Raw genomic sequence first — 8,337 nt, forward strand, 5'->3', positions numbered from 1 at the left:
CAAAAATAAATGCAATTAGCAGAATAATGTTAAATATTTAATGTAAAAATTAATATTCCATACGTGTCTGTATATTTTAATGTTTAATATACAAAATGTACAGGATGTTGATTATCAAACATTACTTCTTTCAGGGAATAGATTGAAGATTTTATTATTATTGAGTTTCTATTTGAATCTGAATGAAATGAGTATACATGACATCTATAATTTAAATGTATTAATTCAAGTTTTTAAATAAAACTTATGAACCGCCAGAATGCCACAAATATCACTGTGAATAATCAGCCTTAAAATGAGCTTTTGTTTGTTTTTAATTTTTTTTACATTTCTCTACATATTTACCACTTCTAATACTCTTGCCTCTTTTTCTGTAGATCCAGATTTCTATCTAATATTATCTTCTTTCTGCTTCCTTTAATATTAACTTCCTTTAATATTTCCTGTAGTGTCAGTCTGCTAGGGTCTTAAAAACCTCTTTATTTTGCCTTCCATTTTGGAAAGACATTTTTGCAGAAAATAGAATTCTAGATGAACCATTTCCTTCTCTATTTTAAAGATATTCACCCACTGACTTCCAGCTTGCACTGTTTCCAAAAGGATTGCTACTGGCATTTGTATATTGTTCCTCTGTAGGTCTCGTTCTTACCTGGCTGCATTTAGTATTTTCTGTTTATCTCTGAATTCAGAAAATTAATTATGATAGAGCTCAGTGTGCTTTTCTTTTTATTTATTCTACTTCATATTCATTGAACTCAGATTTGTATATTTATAGTTTTTATCAAATTGGGATGTGGCATTTCAGCTAGGCTTCCCAGAAGGAGCACTTCTGTCTTTGAGAATAAAGGCCAACTGATTATTATTAATGACCCCAATAACCACTCTTCTTAGGATGCTGTCCAGAAATCCGAACAAGCAGATCCCAGTCTGATGCTAACGATGCTGTGATGTGGGTTGAATTCTGGTGAGAATCTGAGGTTCTCCCACTTCCTTGGAGACTCGACACATCACCACCACTGCCTTTGGGCTTGGCCGTGGTGATGGATAAGGCATCCCAGGCGGCTCAGTGGTAAAGAACCTGCCTGCCAATGCAGGAGACGCAGGAGAGGCAGGTTCCATCCCTGGGTCGGGAAGATCCCCCGGAGAAGATAATGGCAACCCACCCTCGTATTCTTGCCTGGAGAATCCCATGGCCAGAGGAGCCTGGCAGGCTTCTCTCTGTGGGGTACCATAGAGTCGGACTCAACTGCACACACGTGCACAACTGGTGATGGATATACCACGTGGTACCCAGGGTGCAGGAAGGGCACCCGTCCTTTAGAAGAGGGACGCAGTCTGTTTGAGCTTGCTGAGTGGACCTCCTATGCAGCCCCAGCTGCCTGGCAGGTCAAAGGGTAAGGGAGGAGAGTGGGTCTGCACTGTCTCTTCATCCCCGTAGGATCCACGTGGCTGGGCACACATCCCCAGGAGGCCAGCACGGCTGAGCACCAACCTCACCCGGTCACCCGTCCTTCCCCATCCTCAACACCACATTTGCAGCTATTCTGTTACCTCTCCCAGGCACTGGCCCAAACATCGAACTCACAAACTCAGCCGTTCCTCCTCCTTTTCGATGAGAAACCACTCGTGGAGGGCTCCTGTTGGAGGACAGGGGCTGTTACACGGCAGCCTTGAGAACACCAAGGGTCAGACCTTCCTCAGCCCTCCACTTTGCCCTTCCCACCAGGCCGGCCCCCCAGCCCACTCCCCCTCGTCTGTCCTTCTCCCACCCTGGCTGTCACCCACCCCTCCAGGAATTTTCCTCCCCCAGAGAACCAGGTCTGGAACCAGGGCGAGGCAAATGAGGTACTCCCTTCATGCAGAATTCAAGGAAACACCAAAAAGCTCAGCAATGAAGATTAGTTGCATTTAAGGCAATAATTTTTAAGTCAAAAGTAATGCAGATACAACTCAATCACAACAACAAAATAAACAGCCCAATTCAAAAATGGGCAAAGGAACTGAATGGACATTACCCCAGAGAAGTTACAGAAATGGCGAAGCAGCACATGAAGAGATGTTCCGCATCATTAGTCACTGGGGAGACACAAGTCAAAACCACAGTGAGATACCACCTCACACCCGTCGGGCTGGCTAATTTTTTTTTTTTTTTTTTTAACGAAAAGAACAAGTGTTGGAAGGGTGTAGAGAAACTGAAATCCTTGTGCATTGCCGATGGGAATAAGAAACAGAGCATCTACCACGGAAAACAGTTTTGCCCGTCCTCAAAGAGCTAAACGCAGAATTACCATATAATCCAGGAATTCTGCTCTGAAAGAATTGAAGCCAGGGACTCATGAAAATCTTTGTACAACAATGTTCATAGCAGCGCTATTCACAATAGCCAAAGGGTGGAAATAAACCCCAAAGTTCATCAACCTATGAACGGATAAACAAGATGTGGTCTATCCACTGAGTAAGGAAATGTTACTCAGTCTTAAAAAGGAAGTCAATTCTGGTACTCTTACAACACAGACGAACCCTGAGGACAATACGCTGAGTGAAATGTCAATAACAAAAGAACAAATAGTTCTGACTGTACTTCCATGAGTTCCCTAGAGTAGTCAAATCCATAGAAACAGATAGTAGAAGGGTAGCTTCCAATAAGCTGGGCGAGGGAGAAAGGGAAGTTTGTGTGTAATAGGGACAGAGCTTCAGCTGGGGAAGTAAGAAATTTCTGGGGTGGATGGTGGTGAGAGTTACCCAACAATGTGAATGTATTTAACGGGCTGCCCATGTGGCTCAAGGATAAAGAATCCGCCTGCCAATGCAGGAGACGTAGGAGACGCAGGAGACGCAGGTTCGATCCCTGAGTCAGGAAGATTGCCTGGAGGAGGAAATGACTACCCACTCCAGTATTCTTGCCTGGAAAATTCCATGGACAGAGGAGCCTAGTGGGCTACAGTCCATGGAGTCGCAAAGAGGACGGAGCAACTGAGAACGCACGCAGTTGAATGTATTTAATACCATTGAAGTGTACACCTAAATATGGTTGCAAATGATGAGTTTTGTGTTATGTATATTTGACCGTAACTTAGACAAAAAATAATGGAAAAAAACCCCTAATGAACAAAATACCAAAATTTAAAATAAAGACAAGATCTGTGCTAGGCCAATCCTTAGGAGAACCTGAGTGAGACAGAACCAGACTAATCCTGTGTTCACTTTAAATTTTGGTATTTTGTTCATCACAGACTTTTTTGATTACTTCTGTTTTGTTAAATACTGCAGTAAAATGTGAATTATCTGGGTCACTGATACTGAGGACGCTTCCTGAAATTTTGCATGTAGTCCCGGTGCCTCACCTGTGATCTGGCCCTAAGGTATTCCGTTTAAGCTACTGAAAAAATGAAATCTCCCCCAGTCCTCCCACAGAGAGTCAACCTCGGCAACTTCATCCCGCCCCCAGAAGAGCCCACGGCCACCTCCCTTCTGGCCACTGGATCTGGGCCAACCCCTCCTTCTCTCTTTGTATCCCCCACCACCAACACACCACAGAATAAAACCAAAGGCCTCTTGGAATATCGCCAGACAAAAATACTGGAGTGGGTTGCCATGCCCTCCTCCAGGGGATCTTCTTGACCCCAGAATCAAACCCAAATCTCTTATGTTTCCTGCATTGGCAGGAGGAGGTTCTTTACCACTCATGCCACCTGGGAAGCCCTCTTGGCATATTTTCCAGCCTTAAGAAGGAAGAAAGGACTTCCCTAAGGTCCAGCGGTTGAGGATCCACCTTGCAAAACAGGGGACACAGGCGTGCTCAGCTTCAGTCCCTGCTTGTGGAAATAGTATCCCCCATGCCACGGAGCAGCTAAACCCGAGCACCGAAAACTACTAAGCTCATGAGCTGCAACTAAGACCCAAGGCAGCCAAACAAGTGAAGAAATAAATACAACTTTTTTAAAGAAGGAAGGAAAATCTGACTTATCCTATCACCTGGCCAAACGCTGAGAACATTAAGTGAAATAAGTAAGACAAAAGGACAAAGAGCGTATGATTCCACACTTATGAGGTACTCGGAGCTGTCAGATTCACAGAGACAGGACTTTAGGGTCGGTGCCAGGGGGAAGCGGGGGCGGGGGTTGTTTAATGGGGACAGAGTTTCAGTTGGGAAAGATCAAAGAGTTCTAGAAACGGATGGTGGTCACGGTTGTACAATGATGTGAAATGTACTTAACACCACTTCAGTATACACTTCAAGATTATTAAAATGGTAAATAATATGCTATGTAGATTTTTCCAAGGAGCAAGCATGTTTTAATTTCATGGCTGCAATCACCATCCGCAGTGATTTTAGAGCCCAAGAAAATAAAATCTGTCACTGTTTCCACTTTTTCCCCTTCTATTTGCCATGAAGTGATGGGACCGGATGCCATGATCTTAGTTTTTTGAATGTTGAGTTTTAAGCCAGCTTTTTCACTCTCCTTGGAAGGGAAGTTATGATAAACCTAGACAGCATATTAAGAGGCAGAGACATTACTTTGCCGACAAAAGTTTGTATAGTCAAATCTACGGTTTTTCCAATAGTCATGTACAGATATGAGAGTTGGACCATAAAGAAGGCTGAGTGCCAAAGAACTGATGCTTTCGAACTGTGGTGCTGGAGAAGACTCTTGAGAGTCCTTTGGACAGCAAGGAGATAGAACCAGTCCATCCTAAAGGAAACTAACCCTGAATATACATTGGAAGGACTGGTGCTGAAGCTGAAGCTCCAATACTTTGGCCACCGGAGGCAAAGAGCAGACTCGTTGGAAAAGACCCTGATGCTGGGAAAGACTGCAGGCAAAAGGAGAAGGGGAAGACAGAAGATGAGATAATTGGATGGCATCACCAACTCAATGGATGTGAGTTTGAGTAAACTCCGGGAGATAGTGAAGGGCAGGGAAGCCTGGCAAGCTACAGTCCATGGGGTCACAAAGTGTTGGACACAACTCAGTGACTAAACAAGAACAACAGAGTAGATTTTACAATTTTTTTTTTTAAGCTGTAAAACAAGACAAAACAAGAGTGGCCTCCTGGTCTCTGCGGGGTAGTCTGACACAATGAATGGAGCCCCCTTCATGATGGAGCCCCCTTCCTCCCTTTGTCTTCTGAGCTCTGTGGACCAAAGTTGCGTCTCATCTGGCCAGAGGCCATTTCTTGTAAAACAGCACAGATAAATATTTTCTACCTCAGCTTGGGTAAGAGAATATAAATAGAAAAGATCCAGTGTGATTTTTAAAGTCATTACATTTTGTTCCCCAGTCTTTCCGACTCTCGTATTGTCTTGCGAGCGTGCGCGCTCAGTCGCGACCGACTCTTTCAACCTTCTTTACTTGGGAAAATGCACCTGGGGCCGCTCCTCCAGCCTCGGCCGTGATTCCCTCACCTGTCCCAGCTCCCCTGGGGCTGCACACCGTCCTCGTGCAAGAGATGCCCTTGGCGTCTGTGCTCACCATCCTAACAACGCACACCGGCGCTGCATCAGGGCACGTGCATGATCTCCACCTGAGGCATGGGGACAGGAGCCCAGAGGGGCCAAGTGACTTGTCCAAGGTCACACAGCTAGCCTAACCTTGGGCTGTGGGCTCTGGCCCTGCCCCCCCCCCAACACCTCCACCCTCTAAGACATAAGACAGGTCTTTGCGCATCTTAACAACACCCACGGACCTGCTTCAAGCCTCTCTCCCCACCAGGCTCCCCAGCCCCACAACAATTACTGCATGAAAACCAGAGTCCACCGCCCCAAGCGTGGCGCAGCCAGGACCAACCAGTCCTCTGGGGACCCGGTTTCCTCTTGCAAATGAGGTTGGGGAAAGTTGGGGGCATTCGTGGCCAGGGGTAGAAATCCTGATAACGAGGCTCAATGGCCCCCCACCCCGAGATGTTTCTGCCCGAGGCTGGGGGTGGCGCCTTGGCCAGAACAAGTTCCTGGGCCGGCCTTTCCCAGAGGGCTCCCATCTCTGCTTGGTATGCGAGGGGGGTCCGAGCTGGGGTCCAGCCGCCTTCCCAGGCCATTCAAGTCAACTCCCGCAAAGGCTTTTTGTTGTTATTACCACCCTCCGCCATTGCCAGGGGCCGTTTTTGTCTTCCCAAATGGGAAAGTATCTTTTACTTTTCTCTTTTGACACTGACTATTTGGCCTAAAGCAGGGACCAATTAAACTAATTAATCCCCAGGCGCTTTGCTGGAGGAGCAGCTCGGCTCTCACACTGGGTCATTCCCGGGGGAGAGGGCGAACTCCAGCATCCTTTGTGTGCCTCTGACCTTTGGGCCGGACAGGCCTTGGCATGGCCTCCCCGGGCCTCCCTGCCTCCCCCACCTGCCACTTTGGGGGGCACCCGGCTCTCCCAGCACCTCCCACATCTCCACCTGGGGTTCAAGCCAGGCTGCAGCCCCCAGAGGGGGCCGCCTCCCCCTCCCACGCACAATTAACACTTTCTCTAGGAAGGGGGGAAAACGCATCTGCAAGTCAGGGAACCCACAGTCAGCTGAAAAGAGGGTGCTCGAGGTGGAGTCCAGAGACCCCCGGAGTGCCCCTGGCAGGAGCGCCAATCCTGCCAGGCAGATCAGCCCCCAGTTAATGGGTCCCTGGTCAAACGCGTTTTCCTCCTGGAGGACAGCAGAATTTCTTTGGCTCCGACAGCGAGGAGCAGCTGTCCACACTGTTTACTCAAATACCATTCTGGCAATGTTCAGAATGTTTTTTTCTCTCTTCCCTGCAGGATCTGAAACCATCCGTGGGGCTGTTGGACGCACGCGTCTACACGTGGCTTTCCAGGGTGGCGTCTTCGCCGCGCACAGAAATCCTGTTCCCTGGAGCCCTTTGCCGCGTTCCGCCGGGCCTCCCCCACCCACACTGCGCCCACCCCCGCTAATGGGCATGTTTCCGTGAACACTGAAGACGAAAAACATGCGATTTTGAATGTGTCTCTTTCATGGTCACACATTTCTTTTCATTGTGCGCCTTGGCTGAGCCACGCTTCCAATTCCCAGGGACCCTCCTGGGCTCCGCTTGCAGAGCATTTTTGCACTTCGACAGCCCCTCCCCCGAGAGCCAGAGGTCGCTGGACCCTGGATTGTGTAGGGTGTCTCTGAAAGCACTCTCAATAAAAAGCTCCGGGTCTTTGCCTCTGGTTTCCCTGTGCTGTTGGGGCTCTGATCTGGCTGATCCAAGATTCGTTCCGCGGCCCTGCACACCCGGGTACTTCTTGAGACGCACCGGCTTCCAGAACTTTGCACAACACCGCGACCGCAAGCACTCCGGCTGAGGCCGTTTCCGGTTGCCTTCCTACAGGCCAGTCATTTCCTGGCCCGGAGGCATCTCCATGGGCCCCCACACCACCCTTGTGGGTCTCTCTTCCTCGAGATTAAGTACAGCCCCCTCGATGGGGGTGGAAGGCGGGTTCAGGGCATTCCTGGCTGGCCTCCCTGGGAGCCCCTCCCAGACCCCCACACGCTGGTCCCAGAGGCCGCTCACCATCCAGCAAAGAGCCTGCCTGTCCTTCTGGGCCTTTCAAGTCTCCTTCCACCCACTGCTTCCCATCCTGCCAGCTGCAATCCTACAGGGTCCCAACACCCCAGGCCTTCACATATCTGACTCCTGTTGCTGCTGTAACAAGACCTCACCAACTCTGCAGCCGAAAACCACACAAACCCTTGTACTTTCGGCTGAGGAGTCCAAGTGGTCTCACCTGGCTAAAACCAAGGCGTGACCTGGGGCGGTTCTTCCTGCAGGCTCTGGGGAGAAGTCTCCTAGCCCTCCAACACCTGGGCTCGTGGCCCTTCTCTCTGCCAACTACATTACTATGGCCTCTGCTTCCATCATCACATCCTCTTTTCTCTGATCCCACCATCTCCCGCTTTCCCTAAGGACCCTCCAGGTTACATGCCCCGCTCTGGGTGATCCACGACCATTTTCCCACCTCAGGATCCTGAGCTTCATCTCATCTGCAGAGTCCCTTTGGGGGCCCCTGTTCAACCACTCGCAACGTTCCAGCTGATGGCCTGTTGGCCTCCAGTCTCCCGTCTGAGGTCCGAAAACAATGTGGGATGTAACAGGACAAAAGCATTAAGTCCATCTTACAGGTGAAAACGGTGGGACAACAGCACCGACTCAATGGACACGAGTCTGAGCAAACTCCAGAAGATAGTGAAGGACAAGGAAGGCCTGGCGTGCTGCAGTTCATGGGGTTTCAAAGGGTCGAACAAGACTGAGTGACTGAACAACAGGCGAAAAACCTGAGACGGGCACAGCCGGCAACATCAGAGCCAGACGGGCAGGAAGGTGGGGCTCGGGCCCTGCCAGGACTGCAGTAG

At 49.1% G+C, this 8,337-nt stretch overlaps 1 long non-coding RNA gene across 1 annotated transcript in view; it reads left to right on the forward strand.

Moving 5' to 3' along the window:
- The window catches only part of LOC139178262 (uncharacterized), a 38,742-nt gene extending 31,594 nt beyond the window's left edge, over positions 1–7,148 (forward strand). Inside the window, exon 3 of the long non-coding RNA XR_011562725.1 lies at positions 6,744–7,148. This is a non-coding gene — a long non-coding RNA (uncharacterized lncRNA). The remainder of the gene's footprint in view (positions 1–6,743) is intronic.
- Positions 7,149–8,337: the final 1,189 nt, after the last annotated feature.

This window comes from Bos indicus, chromosome 21, assembly GCF_029378745.1.
Source record: "Bos indicus isolate NIAB-ARS_2022 breed Sahiwal x Tharparkar chromosome 21, NIAB-ARS_B.indTharparkar_mat_pri_1.0, whole genome shotgun sequence".
Taxonomy (NCBI): domain Eukaryota; kingdom Metazoa; phylum Chordata; class Mammalia; order Artiodactyla; family Bovidae; genus Bos; species Bos indicus.